Raw genomic sequence first — 24,701 nt, 5'->3', positions numbered from 1 at the left:
GTCCCCACTGTTTCCTCCTTCTCTTCCCGTAAGGTTTTTAGCCTTGAAGAGGAGGAATTGGGAACTGCTAGTACTTGAGACCATCTGCTCACCAGTTTTGGGATGTGATCATTCACACGTAACATGGAACCTGAGGTACCCCCGGCCTCAGATATGAAGGGAACTTGAAGTTGGTGCTGCAGACAATCACATCTCTTGGTTTGTTGGAATGGTTGAGTTAAGTATGCCCCGTCTGGGACTCCCATGAGGCCCTGGATATTAGCCCAGCCTGCCTTGCACTGCCCTTAGACTGGCAAGCCTTCCCTACGGCATCCACCTTGAAGCTATTGGTCCTTATTACAAAGGGGCTGGCTTGACTGGAACGAACCAGTGGTTTACGAAGAGTGTGGGTTCAGGAATATAATGTGCATCTCAGGGTAAGCAGCACTTGGTTTGGACAGCCACTTCACATATTTTGGTTTGTAACCAAAATTCACTCCGGATTTAAGGCCCTGAGTGATCCTCAGGTTTCTGCCTTGGCGTAGGCTCAGACAGTGATGGACAAGTTAGTTACCAACTTTGCAACTAGGTTTATTGTTATGTATAAACCCAGTTTTAGTCAAGCACCCCTTCAAAAGCCTGCCCCACCTCTAGTTTTATGTTTGTGAAGTGCAAAGGTCAGCGAATGCTACACTGGGAAGATATAACCTCTCTGTTTTGAAGGGAATATCAGACAGTGGTTTCCCCATAATGTAACTTTCAATATAAGTAATTTTTAATATATCAGATATTGGTCAGCCTGATGGAAGACAGGCTATTGACAGAGGGAGTATGACTCTGCTGATCCTTTTGGATGTCTCTGTGGCTTTCGATATTATCAACCATGGTATCCTTCTGAGTCTCCTAAGGGAGATGGGATTGGGTGGCACTGTTTTACAGTGATTCCATTCCTACCTCTCCGGTAGATTCCAGATGGTGTCGCTTGGAGACTGCTGCTCTGCAAAGTGAGAACTAAAGTATGGAGTTCCACAAGGCTCCATACTGTCTCCTATGAAGCTGCTGGGAGAGACCATCAGGAGGTTTGGTGCAGGGTTTTATCAATATGCTGATTGCACCCAAATCTATTTCTCCATATCATCCTCATCAGGAAATGGCATAACTTCCCTAAATGCCTTCCTGGAGGCAGTAATGGGCTGGATAAGAGATAGCAAACTGAAGTCAAATAAGATAAAGTTGCTGATTGTGAGGGGTTGGGACCCGAGATATGGTTTAGATCTGCCTGTTCTTGATGGAGTTACACTTCCCCTGAAAGATCAAGTATGTAGATTGGCAGTGCTACTGGATCCATAACTCTCTCTAGTTTCTCAGAATGAGGCAGTGGCCAGGAGTACTTTTTATCTGCTTTGGCTGATAGGTCAGCTACACCCATTTCTGGAGGTAAATGACCTTAGAACGGTGGTGCATATGCTGGTAACCTCCAGGCTTGACTATTGTAATGCTCTCTACAAGGGGCTGTATTCATACATTGTCCAGAAACTACAATTGGTACAGAATGTGGCAGCCAGACTAGTCTCTGGGACAACCCGAAGGGACCATATAACACTGATTATAAAAGAATTGCACTGACTGCTGATATGTTTCTGAGTGAAATACAAAGTTCTGGCTATTACCTATAAAGCCCTCAATGGCTTGGGTCCAGGGTAAGTGCATTCTTTGTAATGAACTCTGCCGCCTATTAAGATAATCAGGGGAGGTCCGATTATGGTTGCCACCAGCTTGTTTGGTGGTTGCAACTCATGACCAGGCCTTCTCTGTGGCTGCCCCAGGGCTTTGGAATATGCTCTCTGTCAAAATAAGAGCGTCTCATTCTCTTATTGCTTTTTAAAAGACCCTCAAGACACACCTGTTTTCTCAGGCTTTTAACTGAAATTAATTTTAAATTGTTTAATTGATTTTATCCCATGAAATTGTTTCAACTTTTTTTATTCCGTGAAATTGTTTTAACTATTTTTTTACTCTGTTTTATATTTGTTTTGTTTTAAATTGTGTACACCACCTAGAAATACACATATCAGGCAGTATATAAATATGAATGAATGGATGAATGGATGAATGAATTTAGGCTTTTGCTATTTCACATTAACATATGATGGCTCTCGCAGCATACCTGTTGGCCTTCACGCCCTATGGCTATCAGTCTGCCAGTTCTACCATCTCAGCATTGCTACTACCCCATTCTGCTCCAGGTTTAATATCATCATTTTTGTACCTCTAAGTTTTCCCTTCTGCAGTTAATAGCAGCTCTGGGGGGATGGGTGCAGGGTGCATCACAACTCCAACCCAAATCCCCCCTCCTGCAGCTACTTTTCAAAAAGGAAAAAGCTGTCAGGAGCTCCAGTTACAGAACTCCCACAGCATGTCTTAGCCTCTATGCTAGTAATAGCTTTCTACACCGCAGCACACTTCCAATTCTCAACCTTCTGTATAATTTCCATGATCAGAGGGAGAATAAATGCTGTGACTTTGTTACAAGCAATTGAGATTATATTCTAAAGTGTAGCAGCCCCTGTACAAAGCATTATTGCAATGCCCTTCTCAGTGATTAACATAATACAAAAATAATATTTGCTGATTAACTCACTTAACAGTGAATGCCAGCAAAGTACACTTCATGATGGCTCATGCACAAAACCACAATGGAATGCAGAGATTCAGGCAAGACTGGGCTAAACAACTTTGGCCCTCCTGCAGATGTAGAACTGACTTTCCCATCATCTCTCACTATTGGCCACTGTGGCTGAGGATGATGGGAGTTGTAGCCCCCAAAACATCTGGAGAGCCAAAGTTGTACAGCCCTGAGGCAAGACATAGCCTTGATGATACCACAGACAAGGCAGCGATCTGTCAGAGAATTTGGTTGTACTTAATAATATGTGCATGGTGTTTGATTCTCATATGGTCCAGCAATCCACGTTTAGTTTACCCAAAGTGCAAGTGTGTGACTTCAAATGCAAACTTTTCCAAGCTCAATAGACAGAGATCAAGCATCTGTTCCTAGACAACTCCACTGGCTGCTAGCTGGTTTCTGTGCACAATTCAGGTTCTGGTTTGGGATCAGGGTACCTGAAGTCTCTCCTGCTCTCTAATGGAGCTCTTCTCACAATCGGTGAAAAGAGCTCCAGGGAGGTCTGCAGGGAAGGTTACCTTCCCTTCCCCACAGGTTACCTTACCTTCCCCACAGACGATCTGCTACCTTTCCCCAAGACTGGTCAGCTCCAGTGATCAGGGTGCATGGAAGCACCGCTGTACAGTGTCCCACCCGCTTGGAGCTCCAATAACGCATCACACAAGTGCATGGGGCATTATGGGAATCTCCCCTCCACTCCCCAAACATTATGGGAATCTCCTCTCCACTCCCCACTCCCCTCCACTCAGCCGCAGCTGCTGACACACAATCAGAAAAAGGAGGGTAAGGGAGTGCTCACTCCCTTAACCTCGTTTTAATGGGAGGCTACTTAGGTGGGTTTGCCATGTATCCACTGGGATTGGGCCCAATCCCAGTGATTCACATGCACATGCAAAACTGGGCTGAGCACGGTTTTGCACGCATGTGTAAATAGCCTCATGAATTGCTTGGACCAGGTCTCACGATCCCTGAGACCCGGTTTGTTGCAGTTGAGTGGGAAGAGCGGGCTAAGCCCGCTCTTCCCACTCACAAGCAGGGAGGGAGCCCTGGGTGGCCGCATCGGCCACCCACATGATTGCCGGCTCTGAGATGGAGACGGTGGGGGCTGGGGGGAGTGGGGGCCGATTGGCCCCTGCAAGCTCCAGCATGCCCTGCACGAGCACGCAGGGCATGGTGGCGAGATCCCCGGAGCCGGGAGGCAGCTTTTTGCCTCCCCTCCGGGGTCTACTCATGAGTAGGCGCAGCAGGAAGCCGCACTGCGGCTACTCACAATTTTTAAAACCAGGAGTTCTTGAGCAGATTACCCGCTCTAGAACCAACGGGCTCGCAACCGAGCCCGGTGGTTCTGGCAATCGGGAAAAATCAGGCTAGGCTTTCCTAGCCCGATTTTTCCTAATCGTCAGAATAGCCACCTTGACTACTTAGGGAGGAGAGCTATTCTTGTGGTAGCAAGCATGAATTGTCCCCTTTGCTAAGCAGGGTCCACTCTGGCTTGCATTTGAATGGGAGACTACATATGTGAGCTCTGTAAGATAAGGGATGGAGCTCCTCTGGGAAGAGCTGCTGTACATGCATGTATGCAGAAGGTCAAGTTCCTTTCCTAGCAGCATCTCCAAGACAGGGCTGAGAGAGACTCCTGCCTTTAACCTTGGAGAAGCCACTGCCAGTCTGGGTAGACAATACTGAGCTAGATGGACCAATGGTCTGACTCGGCATAAGGCAACTTCCTATGTTCTGTGTCATCTTCTAAGGCCTTGCTCTGTCACTACTGGTAGGCTAAACTATTGGGCACCAGGAAATGGCCCTTCTCAGTAGTGACCTCCAGTTTGTGGAACTATCTTCAACAGTCAGGTCCTTCTGACCTCCTCTCTTTTAGGAGACAGGTCATAAAGATTCTGAGATACATTTTTAAGGTGGATAAGCATAGTATACCAACATTATAGCATTTAATTTGCTATTGTACTATCCTGTTTATGTTCTGTTGATGTCTACAATTTAATTTTGCTCTGTTCGATTTATTTAGTTGAATATGTTTTTTATATTTGGGTATGATTTTTATGACTGCTATGAGTACCTTTTAAAAGGTGGAATGATGGGGTATCAATGTTTTAAACAAATAAATTATCAAACAACATGAAAATAATTGAAGCATTTATAAGCCATGTGCTTCCAATTATGTGGTTATGTTGCAGAAAACCCTAAAATTTAAACAAACCAAAGAGAACAAAAATTCTTCAGATGTATATTCACAGGACATTTTATTTATTTCACATTCTATAATACGATTTTAAAATTTTTTGTCAGTTGATATCTGACAGTATTTGGTGTCAACAAGCAACAGGATTAGTATTGAGCTATTTGGTATTTGACATGCATCTGATGCTAATAAACACCTGCACTTCAGTGTTCTTGCAGCTTCTCTGACTAGCATGCACAAGAGTTTACACATCTAGCTTCATGTGCTCATCTAGATTTCCTTCCCCGCCCCACCCCCACAAAGAAAAGTAACCTGAAATAATCAGACATACCAATTGAGGTAGTTGTCTGTACCAAAGAAACAACAATTTTTGCATCTGACATTTAAGCTAGCAGGTTATCACAGCATTCCTAATTAGAAAGGCTTGCAATTTAGGGTTGTGAGATGTGGTATATTCAAGGGATACATATGTTTTACAAGAAAAAGTCTTATAGAAACTCTTGCCTTCCCTCCAAGTGTCCAGAAAAACTCGTGTTTGTTTCAGATTTTGTATCAAGAACTCCAATAACAGAAACTGGGAAAGTGCAAAACCTTCCAGAGAAATTCCACTAGTTCTGTTGAAACCCATCTATCTTCCAATTTCACTGTAGCTGAAATCCCAATGATGACTGAAAGATGTTCAGGCCACCCACACTCTGAGAACAGCATCCAGACTAGTTAGTCATGACTAAGCACCATTATGAACTGCCCAGGGACTTTTTTGGGGGGTATGGGGCAGTATAGAAATGTATAATAAAATAAAATTAAAAATAAAAATAATAAAATAAATAAAAATAAAAATAAAATAAATTGAAATCAATGAGACTAACTATCCTGATAAATAGATGGATGCTATCCTGATAAATTTTTCTAGTCTTAGAATTAAAAATTCTTTGGATTCCTCCAAATTCACATCACATTTTGCTTTAGGTGGTATTTCATGACAACTCTACATCGAGTTCAATCTTTGTAATGCCCAATTCCCTTATACTTTTCACACAATTCCAGGGATTTCACACATTCCTTGGACTCATTCCTTTCATCCATCTGGTCTTACAAAGGTTTGTCAATATCCAATCAGAGGTTTGCCAATGTCCAGCTCAAGCCTGCTCTATTGCAATCTGACATCATTTCACCATGCCTGTCCTGCAACAGCCTACAAAACTGTTCACTTTTTCTAGCTTTGGATTCTTCTAGAGGTGGAAAACGTCAACCAAATATTTTAAAATGTAAGCCATTTTAATTCCTTTCATTTAAAAAGAAAGAAAACTGGTTACTATTTAAAAAATAAAATAAATTCATCCCCTTTCAGCACAATCTTACGATTATATCCTGCAGCTCTGGTTTTAGCCAACTCCTAAATGTTTGCCATAAATTATTGCCAGCAGAAATGCTGAGTCATGAGACTGAGGTTTGGATAATTCTTTATTTATATTAAATAAATGTGCCCAACAGAATTTCAGGCTTCCTCTTAAGCTGTTCCTTGTGGGCTTCCTCATGTTGTTTGTCACACATTCTAATGGGATATGTTGCACATTTGGGTCTTGGCAGATTGTGAGCTACATCTGTAGATGGATTTGAGAGTATTTTGCTTTATAACGGCTGAAAAACAGATTAACATGCTGTATTTTGGCATCGCTGCCCATTTAATCTTTCCTCATGGTGCAATATCCTTTTTTTTATCACAGGAAATCCTGAATGCTGTGTTTTATCAAGACATTTTGTGTGATGCACTGTAATTCTTTTACACTGTGATAGTGCATTGGCCTGAGATGAGAAGAGATACAGAGCTATTCATTTAAGTGAGAGTTAGTTGCCTTGGAGGTCTTGTGGCCATAAGACAGAATATAAAAGGTAGTAATAAAAATAGTGGCCTACATGATGAGGACAATTACTCAAAGTAGTTCCACTAAAATAAAAAGGACAAGTTATGCATTGCCTAACTTGTTCTTTTAAATTCAATTGCTTTACTGAACTGAGTTGGTGGGTATCGTTTGCCTTAAAACCAGCTGATTTGGGATTGACTCTGACAATCCCAAAACAACAAAAAGAGCATTTACCTTAGCTCGATTTAACATTTTTCCATCAGCGTGGCTGGCGGGCATATATACAAGAACTCCATATTATTTACATAAATACCCATTTGGCTTGGGGGAAGTAGAGACTATGGGGTACATTTTACTTAAATGTGTTTTATTGCAATTTACATAGTAAATTAGTAGTCCCTTTTTATCTTACTTACTGGATAGGTCAGAAGAATTTTATATCTCCTCTCAGTAAAAAATGTACATGTATGCACGTATTGCTAGATTTTGTGCCACTGCACACAAAATGTGTCAGGAAAAGGTAAAAGCTTCCTGTTATAGCTGATGGTGATAGTTAAGCAAGCAATTAAGTGTTTATATAGGTTTCTTATTTTCCAGATTTACTTATAAGGGTGATAGCTTCAAATTGATGGTCGATGGATGCTGATGGGTTTAATTCTGATGTTCTGATCAATGGACATAATAAAGATCTGAATCTGAATTCTGAACTCTTTAATTTCAGCCGCATTATTGAACTCTTTCTCCACAATCCTGACAAAAACACTCCCACAAAGTTCCTTGTAAAGAAAGTTCCAATATGGGAACGCTCCTCCCAGAGCCAACAACAACTTTGGGTAGAGCATTTTGAATTTCCACAAAGCCAGCTACAATGATAATGTAACATGTAGTTGGGCCCTGAATCTATAGTGGCTTAAGGGCATAGTCTGGGTTGAATTTTCTTCTAAAAATTGTATGACACTTTAGGAACTATATTAGAACAATAATTAAAAATAAAGGTCCATTCTTTTATTTGATGGTCACACCTGCCGCTTTAAGACAAGAATTAAGGATATCTCATTTTGGCTCAAGCTCCACAAAGCTGCAAAATTGATACTTAAGGCTGATGCTTTAATAGACATACCATGTGTAATGATGTGCAATGTTACCAGTTCTGCTCACTTACAACTTGCCCTCTATGCATCTATACCTTTCTTTGGTCTTTGAGACCCAACTCAAGATGGGGAAGACAGAGTGCCTGGCACCAGCAAGGGTGCCCTCATTGTCCATGTGGGTGCCCAGAGGGCACGTTGTAAACAAGCACAATATGTGACATTGCACAAAATCTTTACTGATCACATAGCATGCCTGCTAAGGCATCAGCCTTAAATTGCAGTTTCTTGGCCTTGTGGAGCCTGAGCCAAAATGACATAGTCTTAACTCTAGTCTTAAACAGGCGGAGGTTTTTTTACCATCAAATTTTTGTGGTTTGTTAAAAATGAAATTTATCAGTACAGTGTTGGAAATCCAATACCCGCACCAGTATAACCTTTAGTGCAGATTCTAAAGAGACAGTGAAAGAAATATATTTTATATATTTTTTAAAAGTTGTAGTATATTCTGCATTATAGTAGTCTTACAATATTCTCTGTGATATACTACAGAATGTACAATATTATCTTGGGTACACACAGAACTTTGGACTACATTTCGCAACACTTCATGCACACCTTCCAAGATGGCACTAGGTTTGACGGGGCTCTGTTGCTCCTAAAGTCCCCCCCCTCCCACACACACACACACTGGGAAAAGCACAACACTGCATGAAGATGGGAATTGGCTCTCAGTGAAGATTGCTTGCCAAAATATCCCTCATTTGAAAAATAGTGAAGATCACTGACTGACCTATGGAATTTTTCCACTGTAAAAACAAAGACTTCCCTGCCCCGAAGTCTAAGTGACAAGAGAAAGGAGCTGGCAAGCTGAAATTGTGGAATAGGCTGGGCATTGTGAACAGGTAATAGATGGAATTTTGTTGAGATTCGCTCATCGCGTTGGATGGAGTCTCCCACACCAGGCACAGCATCACCACACACACACACCATCACCAGGCACAGCAATGTGATTTCAGGATGGGCAAAGGCAGAGGCAGCACACACACTTCCGGCTTCCATTGGCAGGTAACTATGTACTATGTAAACCAGTGTGGATTTCTGGTTTTGTTTTAACAAAATAGGTTTAATTAAAGTGGCCCACTTTATACATTTATATATCTTATATATACATTTATCGAATAGATGCAATTAAAGTGATCTATGATATCTTCTTTTGAGATCAATTTTCCTGTAAGCATTCTGACTGTGGGGGATGGGCATCAGACAAGCTCTGGTAACTTTGAGGTAATTTTGAGGCTGAGAGAGTCACTCTCTGCCTAACAGAGAAGAGAGAAAAAGGATGCTGCAATTCTATGCAGACTTACTCAGAAGGAAGTCCTTATGAACAGAAAGAGACTTGAGCTAATATATCCTATGTAGTTTTATTTCTACACATCTACACAGCTAACTACGTGTGTGTGTGACAGAGAGCTTTTGTGTATGCATGTACGTATCTTTGCATTGTGTGCCTGTCTCTGTGTTCATGCATGTCTTTGTGTGGTGTTAAGTTGCATGTATTTGTTTCTGTACAGGTTTGCTTGTTTGGGGTGTGTGTGTGTGTGTGTGTGTGTGTGTGTGTGTGTGTGTGTGTGTGATTATATGCACAGGGGCATAGCAAGGTTGTAGTGAGCCCAGAGACAAGATTTTAAAATGGGTCCCCCACTTACTGAAGCTCAGCTTATGAAGTAAAGAAATCTTAAATGAGGCTGAATAGTGGTAACAATAGTGGTAACAATAACTGAATAGTGGTATGTATGTATGTATGTATGTATGTATGTATCTATCTATCTATCTATCTATCTATCTATCTATCTATCTATCTATCTCCTATGTGCCACAATAGAACATCATCCTAAATTATTGTTTAAAAGGTTTTGTAAACTGTGGACGATGCAAGTCAGTTAATGGTACTAGAGAAAAACATGCTGTTCTGCTAGCTCCAGGTCTTAATACTCACATCAGTTTCGGAGGATGAAAACAACCGAAGGTAGCCCGGGCAGGTGTGCGGCTGGGGGAGTCAGTCATGTGACTTGCCTCTGGGCCCATCCCAAGGCAGTGGGCCCCCAGACAATGGTCTCCCCTTGCCCTATTATAGTTACGCCCCTGTATATGCATGTGGGTGTGTTTCTGTATGTGCATAGACGCACTTGCGTGTGTGTGTGTGTGTGTGTGTGTGTGTTTCCATGTGCTTACGGATGCGCACAAACATTTGCATGCATACAGGTGCTTGTTTTGCATGTATGTATGGATACATACAGGTATGTGTATATACATGTTTGCATGTGTGTACGTGTGCACATATGATTTTGTCATGTGTGCCTGTATTTCTGTGTGCATACATTTGTGTGTGTGCTGTGTGCATGTGTTTGTATGTTTTTTTATGAATCTGTTTTTGTTGTGTGCATGTACATGTGTTTGTGTTTTTTCATGTATTTGTATTGTATATATGTGTGTGCATGTTTCTGCATGTATGGTGCATGTATTTGTGTGTTGTGATTGTGCTGCATGTACATATGTGTAATTGTGTTGCATGAATGTGGTGTGTGTGTGTGTGTGTGTGTGTGTTTCTGTTTGTGTGCATGTGTTTCTATTGCATGTGCATGTTTCTGTTTGTGTGCAAGTGTGTGTTTCTGTAAGCATAAATTTCAAATATATTCCATAGACCCACCAAACCGCCACTGCTTCTCCCTAAAACTACTCATCTGGCTTTTCCTACCTGTCCATTCCATTTCCTCCCTTCTCTTCCCCACTTCCCCAGAGAGTTCACATTCCATAACTAATGGATCTGTAATAGCATCCAATCTATTAGGTGACTGCCTCTGCCAATGTCAGAGAACTGGCATACTGTATGTGTCACCATTCTCACTTCTGCTGCATGCAGTATGTTTTGGTGCAGCTTTGTGTGTAGCCTGTTGCACTGTGCATTTGTGTGCAATGTGCTGCAGTGAGTGCAATGGTGTGCTGTGGGTTCATGTGTGACCTGTTGTAGCATGAATTTGCATATGACATGTTTTAAACTACTTTAAAAGTTGTTTAATTTTCATCATGGATTGCTGGCAAAAGGCCAGCAGATGGCGCTATGAAATTGCCCAAGATCCCTTCTGACTGTGTGATCAGCCCATGAGCTTACACTGGGAAAGAAGACCTGCACCTGCAGGAGCATCTAGAAACTGAGTAAGATTTTCCTTCCAACTTGCAGGAAAGCTGTTCAGGCTGCACAGTTTTTGCTTTGCAGTCTGGAAGTGTCCCAAGCATTACTGTTGCCCCAACCTTTAGAAGAAGAAGAATGGGTCAGAAAGGCCAAGGGAAAGTGTGGGTGATGCTAAATTGTAAATGAGCACAATATGTGAGACTGTAAACCATGTTTACATGGCAAGCAAGTTAGGAAGGGCACCTTAACTTACAATCTTCATGCTTTTTGGTGCATGACTGAATTTGTAAGAAACTTAACCCTTCTCTTAAACCAAAGGGTTTTTAAAAGAATTCTAGAATTAAACATGCATATGAGGTATAAATAAACTCATACTACAAGGGATATACTCATTTGATCCCTAATTGTATCTGACTGTATTAAGGGCCAGGCATTCAACACATTAAGCATGTCTTTAGAAGACATGCTTAATGCAGAAGTGGTCCTTTGATCTGCAAAAATTAATCATGAGGGACCTCGATCCAATCCAGGAATATGATGCATGGCAAAGAGGGTGTGAATGCTTTACTCCAGTGAAATTTTCATCCCAAAATTAATTCCCCCACTGAAGTGGCAATTTGCCTCAAAAGCAGTCATTTCCTGTTCACTGCTGTTTCAGGCATAAACTGTTGTGTGGGTAGGGGATGATCTGGCAGGGTAAAAATTGCACAGGGGAGAAGTGTTAACTGCCTCCCCGCCATACATCACATTCACAAGCTGGATTGAGGTACCTCACAACTAATTTTTGAAGCTAAGAGGACCACTTTCCATCCATTTCCTTATTAAATAAACAAGTATTCTAAAGACATGTTTAATGTTGTGTGTGGTTTGGCCCACGGTGTCACAATATGAGAGAGGGGGTACTTTATATTCCATATTCGCTGTTGTTTTGAAGAACTAGCATTCTGTAGATCCAACTAAACCACTAGATCAAGTTGCATTTGAATCCCAGCTACAATGTGAAGGGCTAGTATGTCTGGATTCTGTTTTCAGGAGTACTAAAATGCATCTATCACACTTTAGATAGCTTAATTTATCATTTCTCATCTGCTTTACATGAAACTCGCTACATCAGATATGCACCTACAGCCTTCAGACATCCACCCATGGGGATATAAATACTTCACTGCTGTTCTGAAATAAAAAGATGTACTGCAGAAGGGAAAATATACATGTCACATGCGGATGATGCTGTCATTATTAAAAATGAGCCATTTTTGGAAGGGCAGTATAGAAATCGAATGAATGAATGAATTATGGCTAGATTGCCAATTGGCCTCAGAAGAGCCTTGAAAAGTCTGGCTCTCTATTGTAGAACTAACCAGATCTTCATTAACTATCAGAAGTCGAAGGTTATGGTATTTGCGAGAAGATCCAGACTATTACGATGGTCGATAGATAATCATCAGCTTGAGCAGGTTTATACCTATAAATATCTGGGAATGGTTTTGCATGCTGGAGGGATCTGGAAGGCTCATATAGAATACGTTACACTGAAGGCTCAGAAACGTTCTCTGGCTATACGGAGGTTTTTTTATATTGGAGGAGGGGAGATCATACGAGCAGCTCTCAAGCTGTTTGTGGCCAAAGCTAGGAAGTGGTTCCCACGATCAGTGGGAACTGCCTGGGGAGGGTTTGCGGGGAGAGCGGGCTTAGCCCACTCGCCCCGCAGACAAGCAGGCAGTCTGCTCTGGGCGGCCGCAGCAGCCACCCACACAACTGCCGGCTCCGTCACAGAGATGGCCAGGGCTGGGGAGTTTGGGGCCGCACAGCCCCCGGAAGCTCCAGCATGCCCTGCACAAGTGCGAAGGGCATGCTGGAGAGACCCCCGAGCCGGGAGTCTGCTTTTCAGCCTCCTGGTCAGGGGTCTCCTCGTGAGTAGCCGCAGTGCAGAGCTGTGCCACACCGTGGCAACTCATGAGCAGAAAAACCAGGTGTGCGGAGCACTCGCTCCGCAAACTCAGTTTAACTGCCGAGCTACTTAAGCGGGTGACCCGCTTAAGAACCACCGGGCCTGCAGCCGAGCCTGGTGGTTTTCACAATGGAAGGAAATTGATCTAGCCTCCACTAGCCCGATTTCTTCCCATTGCGTGAATAGCCTCTAGGAGTCAGTTACTGTATGGCGTGCAGTTAGGCCCCTATCCTTCTTATAAACCCCTGGAAGATGTGCAAAATAAATTTCTTAGGGCAATAAATGTCTTAGGACAGTAGAGCACCAAGATGTGCTCCTTCTGTGATGTTGAGATTTGATCTGGGTGTTCTGAGAATTGAGGCTAGAGCTTGGATGTTGATCCTAGCATTTTTGCTTAGGATAAATTTCTTTCCTCAAGGATGGATTTTGGCTATTTTAGCTGATAGTTTTTAATCTTCTTGGGCCCAGGCAATCCATGCTAAAATTCTTTCATTGGGATTCTCCATGAATTATCTGGTTTTGTTGAGCCATAATCAAGCTCTACAGGCTCTGAAGCAAAGAATCCTGGATATTGAAAATCAACACGAGCTTTCCATGATCCCTGAATGTTCAAGAAGGAGGCTGGGTTTATGCATTGCTGTCAGGGGTCCCACTACTTATCTGTATACCCTAGAAAATCCACGCTATCTGAGGGCTTTCTTTAGAGCAAAGTATGACATGCTCCCATCGGCTGTCCTGGCGGGGAGAATAAAGAGTATACCTAGGGAAGACAGAATCTGCCCTTGTGGTTATAGGGAGATTGAAACCATCCAACATGTATTGCTCCATTGCCTGTTTTGCAGAGAGTTAAGACACTCCCTGATATCTCCTTGTCTGGCACCCTTTTCAGGATGCTCAGAAGATTGTTGTGTTTCTTATCTTCTGGCAAATCAATCTCCATCTATCACATATAAGGTGGCGAAGTTTTGCTCTAATGCGATGTGGTTACGTCAGTTTTTTATTTCATGTGTATGTTCTTCCTGCATTTTTAGTTTATATTTATATTTTATTGTTAGCAATTGCTAGTTAAGTTTTTGATTGGTACTGTATGTGATTGATGTTTTATTATTTTCTAGCAACTGTTAACCTCTTGTTAATCTCTTTTATTCTACTATTTCTAGTTTATTTGTAAGCTGACCATGGGTCGTAAATAAATATATACAGATATATACAGATATATACATGTTACAAAAAGAAGCCTCAATATTGGCTGGATAGCTGATACATATGGATAGCTCCATGGGCTGATACAACTGCTGATTTTTCAGATGTTTTTGCTGATACTGGCACTGCCATACACTTCAAACATAAAATGCAGATGAAGGCAAATGCAATACCTATACAACACAAAGTGAGGAACATACCCATAGCAGTGTGCCAACCACTTAAAGAGGAGCTTTCAAGACTACAGCATGCTGGCATCATAGAACCTGTTGATTAATCAAAATGGGTCTCTCCCTTTGTTCTTGTATGAAAATCAAATGGTACACTTTGAATGTGCATAGATTTAAGAGATGTAAACTACAATAGAGTAGTGGATTGTCATCCATTTACGCAATATCAATAAAATGCTGCTTACTCTGAAAGAAGCCTCTGTGTTTACAACTTTGGACTTGTCTTCAGCCTGTCACCAAGTCCCTCTGCTCAAAAGTTCTCACAAATACACAGCTTTCATTACCCCAGAGGGTCTTTTCCAATTCAAAAGACTTCCCTTTGGATTAGCCTCTGTATCTTCAGTATTTCAAAGAATGATGCATGCAATTTTTAGAATGATGGTTGACATCATTTACTTTCAGGATGACATTTTCGTGTATGACAAAACCATTGAGGAGCTTGATGCTAAACTGACAGAATTCTTAAGAAAACTCTGACAACACAGACTAACTATCTCTGAAGAAGAATGTCAATCAATCTTTATTATGGTCTCAGACCAGCATAAAGTATAGGGGTGGTTACATGGTAAAGGTAAGATTAGATAAAAGAACATAAAATAATACATATAAAAATACTAAGTCAATGTTAAAATGTAAGAGTGATTATGTGTTAAAAGTGAGATTAGATAAAAAAGTATTACACATAGAACTTAAAAATTAAAATTAAGAACATAATACTAAAAGGACTAAAAATAGTATGCCTGAGAGATAGTAGAAGGCATAAAAAATGGCATACAATTGTAATAAGGTTAGAGAAATGTCAGTTAGTGCTGAGGACTGATCGTTTGGTGATGCCAACCTCCTTACAAGTGAAAGTGATCAAAATTGCCCACAAAGGTCACCTGGGCATGATCTTGACTAAAAGGCAAATCAGAGAATTTTTCTGGTGGCCAGGTATGGACAAACACATTGAAAATGTATTCAGGCACTGTATAGCTTAAGCTCTATGTTACAAAGCACAAAGGACTTTTACCACCCGCTTGGCTCCCGTAGAGTATCCCAAGGTCCCTGGGGAAAACTTGCTCTGGATATAATGGGGTCTTTTGATAACCAAGCCACAAAACAAAGATTTGTAATAGTTATGGTGGATTACTATTCCAGGTGGCCAGAAGTTTCATCCGCTGACACCATTAACAAACAAGGTGATCCAGTTCATGGCTGCAGTTTTTGCAAGGGAAGGTGTTCCTAAAGAACAAGTGACTGACAATGGGACACAGCTTACCTCGTTTGAAACTGAGCAATATTTGCATAACCATGGGATAAAACACAAGACTATTTCCGTGTACCATCCTCAAAGGAATGGATTAGTGGAAATAATGAACAAATCGGTGAAAGAAACTTTACAACTGTCTACTATGCAATCACAACCCTCAAAGGAGCCAATCTGTCTTATTCTATTACAGGAGAATCACCTTTTGAACTGCTGAGAGGACACAAAGCTACCACCAAACTAACCCAATAGCAAGAACTGATAGGGCTTTCCATACCATCTCACCATGAGGATGTAGAGATTCATAATTGGGTAAGGGAGAAGCAACACAAATATAAATTGTATGTGGGTCAGAAATGGGGTGCAAAACAGCGAACATTTCAGCTTTGTTAGAGTACAGCTGTCTTATAAAGTGAGAAATGGATGTTTCTGATATTCTGGACAAAAACAAATAAAATCCAAGGTGATTCTGTCATATCAGATGATGGAAAGAAATGGAAGAGTTTGAGACTTTCAAGCATGCATATTATGAGAAAAGAGGGAAGGGGGTCTGATCTCAAGAGAGGAACTGTAGAGGAATTTGATCTTGCCTCCAGTTTTGACCTCAAGGATGAAGTTGATGAAGTTGATGGACAATCCTCTGTACCAGAAAACAAATCACTAATAGCTCCTGTGTGAGAGACTCCAAGAATTAGGAGAAGTGTGTTCAGAGACCACCTAAAAGATTTCAAGACTTTGTCACCAAATTTTAATCAATTCCATTCTGTGTATTATAAAGGGGAGGGGTGTGTTGTATTATATCTAGCAGCGAATCTACTGTCACCAGCACTTAACAATTGCACTATTCAATTGTGCCTAATACAATGGTGTATTGTATTTATTAAATGTGGTAATGTGTGCATAGTTAGGATCTGTTCATTTTGTTTTTTAACACATTGTGTTACCATGTGTTCATACATGTAATAGACATGTGCCAGGGAGTCGCTGGGCTGGATAAGTCATGACTAACTTGAATCCCATTTAATTTCCATGGGGCTTAATCATGGCTAACTTAGTCTGGATGTTTCCCACTATTAAGTTGCAGCTCTCAACGTCACTGAGTTTTTGAAAATGCATTTCTTCCATTCAAACTTTATGTGATCCTCACAGGAAACATTCATTTACATATGGCTATCATAAAATTGAATTAGTCCTAACTAGGCTAATGTACTCTGGGGAACACTGGTGTACCTCAGTTGCCACAAAGTGGTAAGCGGCTCTTTAATAGAAATAGTTGAATTACAATAATAAGTGACAAAATAAAGTGACAAAATAAGTGACAAAATTACTAAAATAGGCAAGTAGCAAGGAGAAAAATGGGTTTTAAAAACAGAAGGGGTGCAATGTTTGTCTTCAGAGATGCATTGACATTTCCATGCAGTGGATGCTCCTTCAAGAATAACTGCCTAGATATATAATAGATGGCAGTGCTAGATTTAGGCACAAGCGAAGTAAGCTATAGCTTAGGGCCTCACATTATGAGGGTCCTCTGAATACAAAAGAAGGACTCAATTTAAAGTTTTTCATAATTGGTTGAAAAATAAAGGAAAAAGAAAATGTTTTGAATTGTATGTGATACGCAGACAGACCATAATGCAGGTTATATTGCCGCTTCAATTTAGTAATGCTGAACCATGTAACTGCTCTTGTGTTTCTGTACATTGAAAGTTTCCATAAATGCTAAATAAGAAATCAAGATGTGTTTTCATTTAAAGGTATATCTAATGCAAATAGGCTTATTGCAAGATAACTGTTTTGTTTAGATTATTCAATTTTTGTTGCATCTTTGTCAAGAATATATGCAAAAACAAAACTTTATTCCTATTGTCATTGTCATTTTTGTTAGAATGCTTTTTAATGCTATGAGGCCTTTTAAGCTTGACAAAGTTTATGGTCTCAGTGTGTCATAATCTGGCCCCGTCAGGTGGTATATAAATTTGAAAAATAAATAAATGAGAAATAAATAAGAAATAAATAAGAAAGGTTTTCCTATCAAAACCCTTCTGCTTCCCTCAAAATCCCATTTATATTCCTTCTAATTCACCTTGAAATTTTACCTTTGGCAAAATTTGGAGGCAGCTCTGATCTCGGGCCTTATGCGTATTCTCAGTGTATCAAATGTTTCACCAGCCCCAGACCTTGCCAGTGACAGTGTGAGGGCATATGATGCTAACAGCACAATGACAAACCAATGCACTAATTTTTCTGGGAGCAAGAGTACCAGTTAGTGAAATTACTTGAATATTTTTCTTCTGAAACATTATTGAAAAACATGAGAATTATCAAAGCTTTATTTTGCTTCCCTTGCCATTCCTGGGACACTTCACCTAAGAAGGAACTTTCAAATACGTAGCAACTAGACAGTATTCTCCAACCACTGTTCTTGCTTTTCTAATATTCTTCACCTGGAGGGGAGGAGAATGCTAAAGAGAATTATTCGCCAACTAGCTGACCTGGTACAGAGCATCTGCGACCCTAGTTCTCCCTGTGTCTCCCCCCCATCCCTTCAGCCATCCTCCCCCCTCCCTTCAGCCCCAGTTCATTCTCCCCCCTCCCTTCAGCCCTAGTTTGTTTTCCCACTTGGTTCAGCCCTGGACGCCACTTCCTCTCACTTCCTCTCGCCGCCCAACCGCCAGCCTGGCCACTGCTTTGCTTCTTTTCTCCGGGTACTTTTTTCGCCGCCCAGCAGGCAGCCTGACCGCCACTTCCTCTTGCCAGGCAGCACTTCCTCTCACGGTCTGGTAGCCAGCCTAGCTGCCACTTCATTTCCTCTCGGCAGGCAGCACTTCCTCTTGCTGGGTGGAGGGTGACCTGGCTGCCGCTTCACTTCCTCTCTCCAAGTAGTGCTTTCTCTCGCCAGCCAGCACTGCCATTTCTTTTCGCTGGCCACTCACCTTCCTCTCCCCCTCCCCTCGCTTGTGAAATCTCACGAGAGCTGCCACGCGTGGGATTAGCCACTTGTATGTCTTAGCGAATTATATGTGTAGATTCTTGCCTCACAGATTTATTCACAAAGGAATAATTCACATATTCATAGATGGTTCTCTGGGAGCATGACTAACAGAGAAATCAGGCCTCCAGAATACCTTAAGGAGCATACTTGGGGTGGGGGTGGGACCCAGTGAATGAAGACTTCTGTTTTCTTAAAAAAGAGATTCCTCTTTTTTCTAAAACAAAGAGTTTCTTATAAAACTTGGTTATATCAGCTGCTTATGGAATGATTCTCTTATCCTTCTATAGAAAGCAACCAACAATCCAAGAAACTGTTTCTGTCTACCTCAGTGGTGGCTGAACTCTATTATTTCTTTTCTGCTCCTGAATGAGGAGCATGCTGGGGGTGGGATTTAATTTCCGAAAGTCACCTGCTGTGTTGAAGAAAAATACCCTCATGAGCATTTTGGAAAACAGTAGAAATTCCTCAATTTCCCTCCCTCATATTCTCTGAAGATTTTCAGGGGAAGAATATTTTAGGGGCATATTCTCCCCAAGTCTAGTGTCAACACTAGCTCCAAAATGCAGCTGCTGTGTGGGGAGGGACTGTGCTCATGGAGAGGGCCCCAGCTTCAATCCTTGGCACCTGTACATGAAAGAATTTTCAGGCAGGAAGGTTTCTAGCCTGAGACCCCAGAGAACTGCTGCTGTCATTTGGGGTTGGTAATCCTGGGCTAGTTGGACCAGTGGTCTGATTCAGTGTAAGTCAGCTTAGTAGTCCTTTAAAACAGGGTCCTGGAATGTTGTTTTATTTACTACACACAGGGGTTGTTGCAGAAGTACTAGCTGCTGTCAGAAACTTTCCATCATTGTGGACAAGCAATATGTGCTAGGTATGGACTGAAGGAACTTAACCCCCCCCCATATTGCTCTAAGAGAAAAGCTGTTCAGCTCAAATCCCTTCACACTGCACTAAAAACTAACTCTACAATGACCGATTTAAAAAAAGAAAAGAAAAACACCCAACCAAACCTATAATGGAATCTTTGTGAAAAGGAACCACTGACAGATTTTGTGGTGACACTGTGACACATCTGAAACAGGATATCACTACTGGATGGTTTATTTAATTAAGAATTCCTAAGTAAATATTTTTGAGCATATATAAACTGCTGAGAGTTGGCAGAAGCCTCTCTGGCTCTAGATTTCATCTGCATATGTTTTTATGCTTTCAATTTTGTTTTCCACTTCAGGCTTCAAGAAATCATTGTTGGCACACATAATGATGAAATGGAAATCAAATAAGCCTGCTCTACAATGCACTGTGGTGGGGCAATCCCAACTGTGGCTCTGACTCTTAGCCGAATTTCTAAGTTCATGTGCCCTTCTGTCATGGATTGCATTTCTGAGATATATTAGAAAGAGAACGTTTTCTTTCTTGGGAACTTTTTCATGAGATGTAAACAAACTGGACACTCTTAAGGTGATGTAATAGGAATCCAAAGCCCATTCACACAGCCACCTCTGTATGTGGTAGTGGCATTTCTCTTTAACAGCTGGTTTTGACTTCCATTTGTGCTGCCAAGGGCTGAGGCAGCTATGAATGCAATCAAGTGTGAAAACCCATCTGCACAAACTTCTGAGTGCTCTGGTTTACATTCACATAACTGCCTCAGTCTGTGGCATAGCAGCTAAAAAACAGCATGGATGTGATTCTCCAGACAACAATTGCATGTGTGAGAGGGTGTGTGTGTGTATGCACACATACTCACTGTCTCTCTCTTCTCTCCTATTCCCATATATCTCCTGATAGTTGGCAACAAAGAGAACCAGAAGAAGATTCAGAGTTTGGGTTACAGGGCACTCAGGTCCCTCCGATATCCACCCTCTCATTAACCTAGAAGGCGGCTCCCTTCACACAGGACCTTTCATTATCACTAACACACGACAGGCTCCACTTATTATAACTACATGCAGAACTGGGGACTACATGCATACATCCCTCTCTGGATATACCTCTAGAACAATCCATCCAGCTCGGCACTCACATAAAAGCCTCCACAAGTAGGCCCTTCTCATCTGCCACAAAAATTGGATTGTATGCCATAAATAATAGAATCTGAACCCTAGACAGGGGACACTCCTTCCATAAGGTGAGGTCAGGAAATCACTTCCAGTGGTGGCTTGTTGGGGCACTGGTGAGATGGCAAGATACTCCCCCCCCCCACATTGCCCTCTTCTACCTCACCTGCCTCCCTCTGCCACCCCCACCATTGGAGCAGCTCTTGGACAAGCAATAGCACAGCCATTGCTTGGCAAAGAGCTGCTCTGAGACAGCCCTTCTTCTCTCCCTTCCCTTTTTTTCCTACACCACCACCACTACCTTCTTCTTCTTCACATGATGGGTTGGCTATAAGGGAAAGGAAGCAGATGAGACAATGAGGGAAAGGCAGCAGCATATTGGAGAAATTCTTTACAGCATCTCTAATATTTCCTAACATTTCCTCTTCCACTTCCTCCCTATTCAAATGAGAAAGTATGTCCAGCAGTATGTGACAGAGGACACAGCACGACAGATATCACCCCACCACAAAGAAGAGGGGATGCGTAAGCAGTTGCACACACATCCATGTGAAGGGGGCAGCAGTGGTGGCATTTGGCAGTGGAGGAGGAGGATGTGCTCAAAGGGGGCACGTTACAGTTGGTATCCTGGCTCAAGTGCACTGAGGTGGTTATCATTATTACAAATACCAATATGTTACTTCACAACAACAACAAAAGTTCACAAAGTGGTTTACACAGAAAAAGAAATGAGAGTATTCCCTGTCCCAAAAGGGCTCACAATCTAAAAAGAAATGCAAGGGAGACACCAGCCACAGCCACTGGGGAAACACTGCAGGGGTTAGGAGAGGGACCATTTCTCTCCTTTCTCTGGTTGCAGGCCATCTAGTCCAGCTCCCATCCTTAATGCAGGAAATCCAGGGACAGAGCATCTCCAAGAGCCTCCGCCTAAAGTTCTCCCCCCCCCACCCGTGTGGGAGAACTCCCTACCTCCATTGCCAAACTGTTCTTTCAGTGGAAGTTTTCTAACGAAAATGTTCAGCTAAAAGCTTCCCTCTTGTAACTTAAGCACATTACATCTATTCCTGCCCTCGGAGGCAGTAAAGGACAAGTCTCAGCCCTCTTCTGTGTGATGGCCCTTCAGGAATTTGAATAGTGCTATCATGTTCTTCCTCAGTCTTTTGTTCTCCAAGCTAAGCACACTATGTTCCGTCAACCTTTCTTCATAAGACTCGTTTTCCAAACCCCTGATCATCTTTGTTGCCCTCCTCTAAACTGTTTCAGGCTGTCTCAGTTCTTATTAAAACGCCACATTCAGAACAGTATACAGAACTGCACATGAGGTCTGGCTACTGAGGAATAAAATAGAACTATTACTTCTTGTGACTTGGAAGCCTTTTGTTACTGCAGCCTAAAACTGCATTCGCCTTTTTGTACCTGCATCACGCTGCTGACTCATGTTCAGCTTGTGGTTGACTGCATTCCTGAGATCCTTTCCACATGAACTACTCTCGGTCTAGGTATCTTCCATCTTATATCTGTGCATATGATTCTGTATTTTGCTTAAGTGCGGAACTTTGCAATTTTTGCTGTTAAACTTCATTTTGTTAGTTTCAGCCCAGTTTCCCATTCTTTCAAGGACATTTTGGACATTCCTGTTTAGGACATTCCTGTGTAGTAAATTTAGGACATTGAGGACATTCCTGTGTAGTAAAGGAAACTAGTATCCCAGAAAATAAGGTCATTCTCATGACTGAATAGGGGCGGGGAGACAGAAGGGAAGACAGGCACCTACCTTCCTGAGCAGAAGCTCCACCCCTGGGTAGCCCAGATCATCTAGGAGCCAGCGTGGTGTAGTGGTTAGAACTAGGACTAGGTGGACTAGGACCGGGGGAGACCCGAGTTCAAATCCCCATTCAGCCATGATACTCGCTGGATGACTCTGGGCCAGTCACTTCTCTCTCAGCCTAACCTACTTCACAAGGTTGTTGTGAGGAGAAACTTAAGTATGTAGTACACCGCTCTGGGCTCCTTGGAGGAAGAGCGGGATATAAATGCAAAAGAATCATCATCATCATCATCATCCCGGATAAAAAGTGAGGAAGGAGGAGAACAAACCCCTACCTACCTCCTTCATTGGCCATGTGCACTGCTGACACTTCCAACACTGCTCCCGGGCAGCTGGCGGCCATACTTATCAGAGAGCTGGGGGCAACACGGGCCTCCTCTGGGCTTTGCTGCTCACATGCTCATACAAGCAGTGTAGCAGCAAGCTCCACAGCTCTGATCGGAGAGGGAAACTTGTGCTGGGTCCTCCAGAATCCCAAAATGCAATATGTGAGCAGTGGGGCAGCTGCCCTCAGCCTTGCAGCAGTTTTGCTCTGCCTGGCCCCTCTTTCCCCCAACTCTCTGATAAGCATGGCCACAAGTTGCCTGGGAGCAGTGTTGGAAGCAGCTGGGGCTACCCAGGGATGGAGCTTCTGCTTGGGAGGGCTCCCACTGCTGCAGAGCAACCTGGGTTGTAGAGGGTTAACCCTAGCTCTGGTCGTGAGAACAGCCTTAATATCTTTCCCAATAGATCAGTCACTGTTTTCAGTTATAATTGGTCATAAAATTTGTAACTAGATTTCCTATTCTTCTAGGATAGATTGTATTGTCCAGCTAGTACCCTCGGACATTGTGAAAAACAAATTATTCTTCCATTAGTCAACAAGGTAGGAACTATGACTCAGAGCTGATTCAGACTTGGCAAATCTCTCACTGGCAGGATCAGCCTAGACTCAAACCAGGAACCTGCTCTGCGCACCAGTGCCCACGTAGGGAGCCACTCAAGGCTGAAAAATGAGAGAAGAAACAGTAGTATTTTACTCCTATGTCTCATCATAGTTCCACCTCTCCGTCAGACCTAGCCTGGCTATAACTATTTCCTGGTAAGGTCTGGGTAACAGCAAAGTAACAGCAAAACTCTGACCTTGTTTGTTTGGCTCCCCAGATGTCTCTGCCTGCTTGCCTGTCTCTCTTGGTCTCCCAGACTACCTACTGCCCTATCATTAGGATTAGAGTAACAGGAACATAACAAGTTGCCTGAAAGGCTGGAAGAAAAGAAGCCAGGACTGTGCAAACCCCCCAGATTTTTTTTATTTTTTATTTTGCTTTTGAATAATGTAATGGTGAAATACATTACTTATTAATTACTTTATATTTTTACTTTAGGGAGCGGAACAGGAAGAGGGGTTGAAGAACTGAACAACAGAAATATCCTACCGTAATATGAACACCGTTTACACTAGCTAATCTTGATCAACAATGTGAATTTAATAGAACATAAAACAATGAGAAACAAAATAAGGCAATACAATTTTTAACATGAACATAGTAAATGATTTCACCATTGATAGAAATATATCATTAAAGATATTCCATACTCGAAAACACTATTGTAACAAATATAAAAAGCATTAAGTACAAAGTTCAACTTTCAGTACCTTATCATGTATCATTAAGATATAAAATAGAGATTACTTCTAATCTTCCTGGTCTAATCTCATTTCCGCTACAATTATCTACATAACTTAAAAATGGCATCCAACAGTTTAAGAAGAAACCCCTATATTTTTTAGTTTCATTGAAACTTTTATTTGCGAGGACAAATTATCTTGAATTACCAAATCCTTCTTCTCTCAAACCAGTCCCTGATTTTGGGAGTTTGTCCCCCCACCATTCTTTAGCCACACAAAACAGCAGCAGCAGCATTCAAAAGTAATATCAATTCCTTTCTCAAAATAATAGATATATCAAATAGAAATATCATCAAACATATTGAATAAGAACAGGATCATAGGGAATCATCATTCCTGTTATATCTATTACATATTGCAGAACTCTATGCCGAGAAAATGTATGCATGTTCACCACATATGAAAAAAATGTCATTGCATCACTACAATGTATCTAACATTCTACTGAGTATAATTAATTTATATGAGACAATCTTAATGGTGTCATACACTAATGTGTGATAGCAGACGG

The 24,701-nt window shown here is 41.8% G+C and overlaps 1 protein-coding gene and 1 long non-coding RNA gene across 3 annotated transcripts in view; one reads left to right on the top strand and one right to left on the bottom strand.

Moving 5' to 3' along the window:
- The window catches only part of WNT7B (Wnt family member 7B), a 165,218-nt gene that overhangs the window by 52,248 nt on the left and 88,269 nt on the right, over positions 1-24,701 (bottom strand). The window contains exon 1 of one of the 2 annotated variants that reach the window (XM_053258415.1): positions 9,815-9,846. The exons of the other annotated variant lie outside the window; for it this stretch is intronic. The gene's annotated coding sequence lies outside the window, so the exon portion shown is untranslated. Of the gene's footprint in view, positions 1-9,814; positions 9,847-24,701 lie in introns of those variants that run through there. 2 annotated transcript variants of the gene reach the window in all.
- Positions 8,684-24,009, top strand: LOC128328431 (uncharacterized). Its single transcript, XR_008309208.1, has 3 exons — positions 8,684-8,883; positions 15,835-15,953; positions 23,886-24,009. It is a non-coding gene; the product is annotated as an uncharacterized LOC128328431 (long non-coding RNA).

This window comes from Hemicordylus capensis, chromosome 5, assembly GCF_027244095.1.
Source record: "Hemicordylus capensis ecotype Gifberg chromosome 5, rHemCap1.1.pri, whole genome shotgun sequence".
NCBI lineage: Eukaryota > Metazoa > Chordata > Lepidosauria > Squamata > Cordylidae > Hemicordylus > Hemicordylus capensis.
Note: the sequence above shows the minus strand (reverse complement) of the source record. Positions and strands in the feature narration are given on the sequence as shown.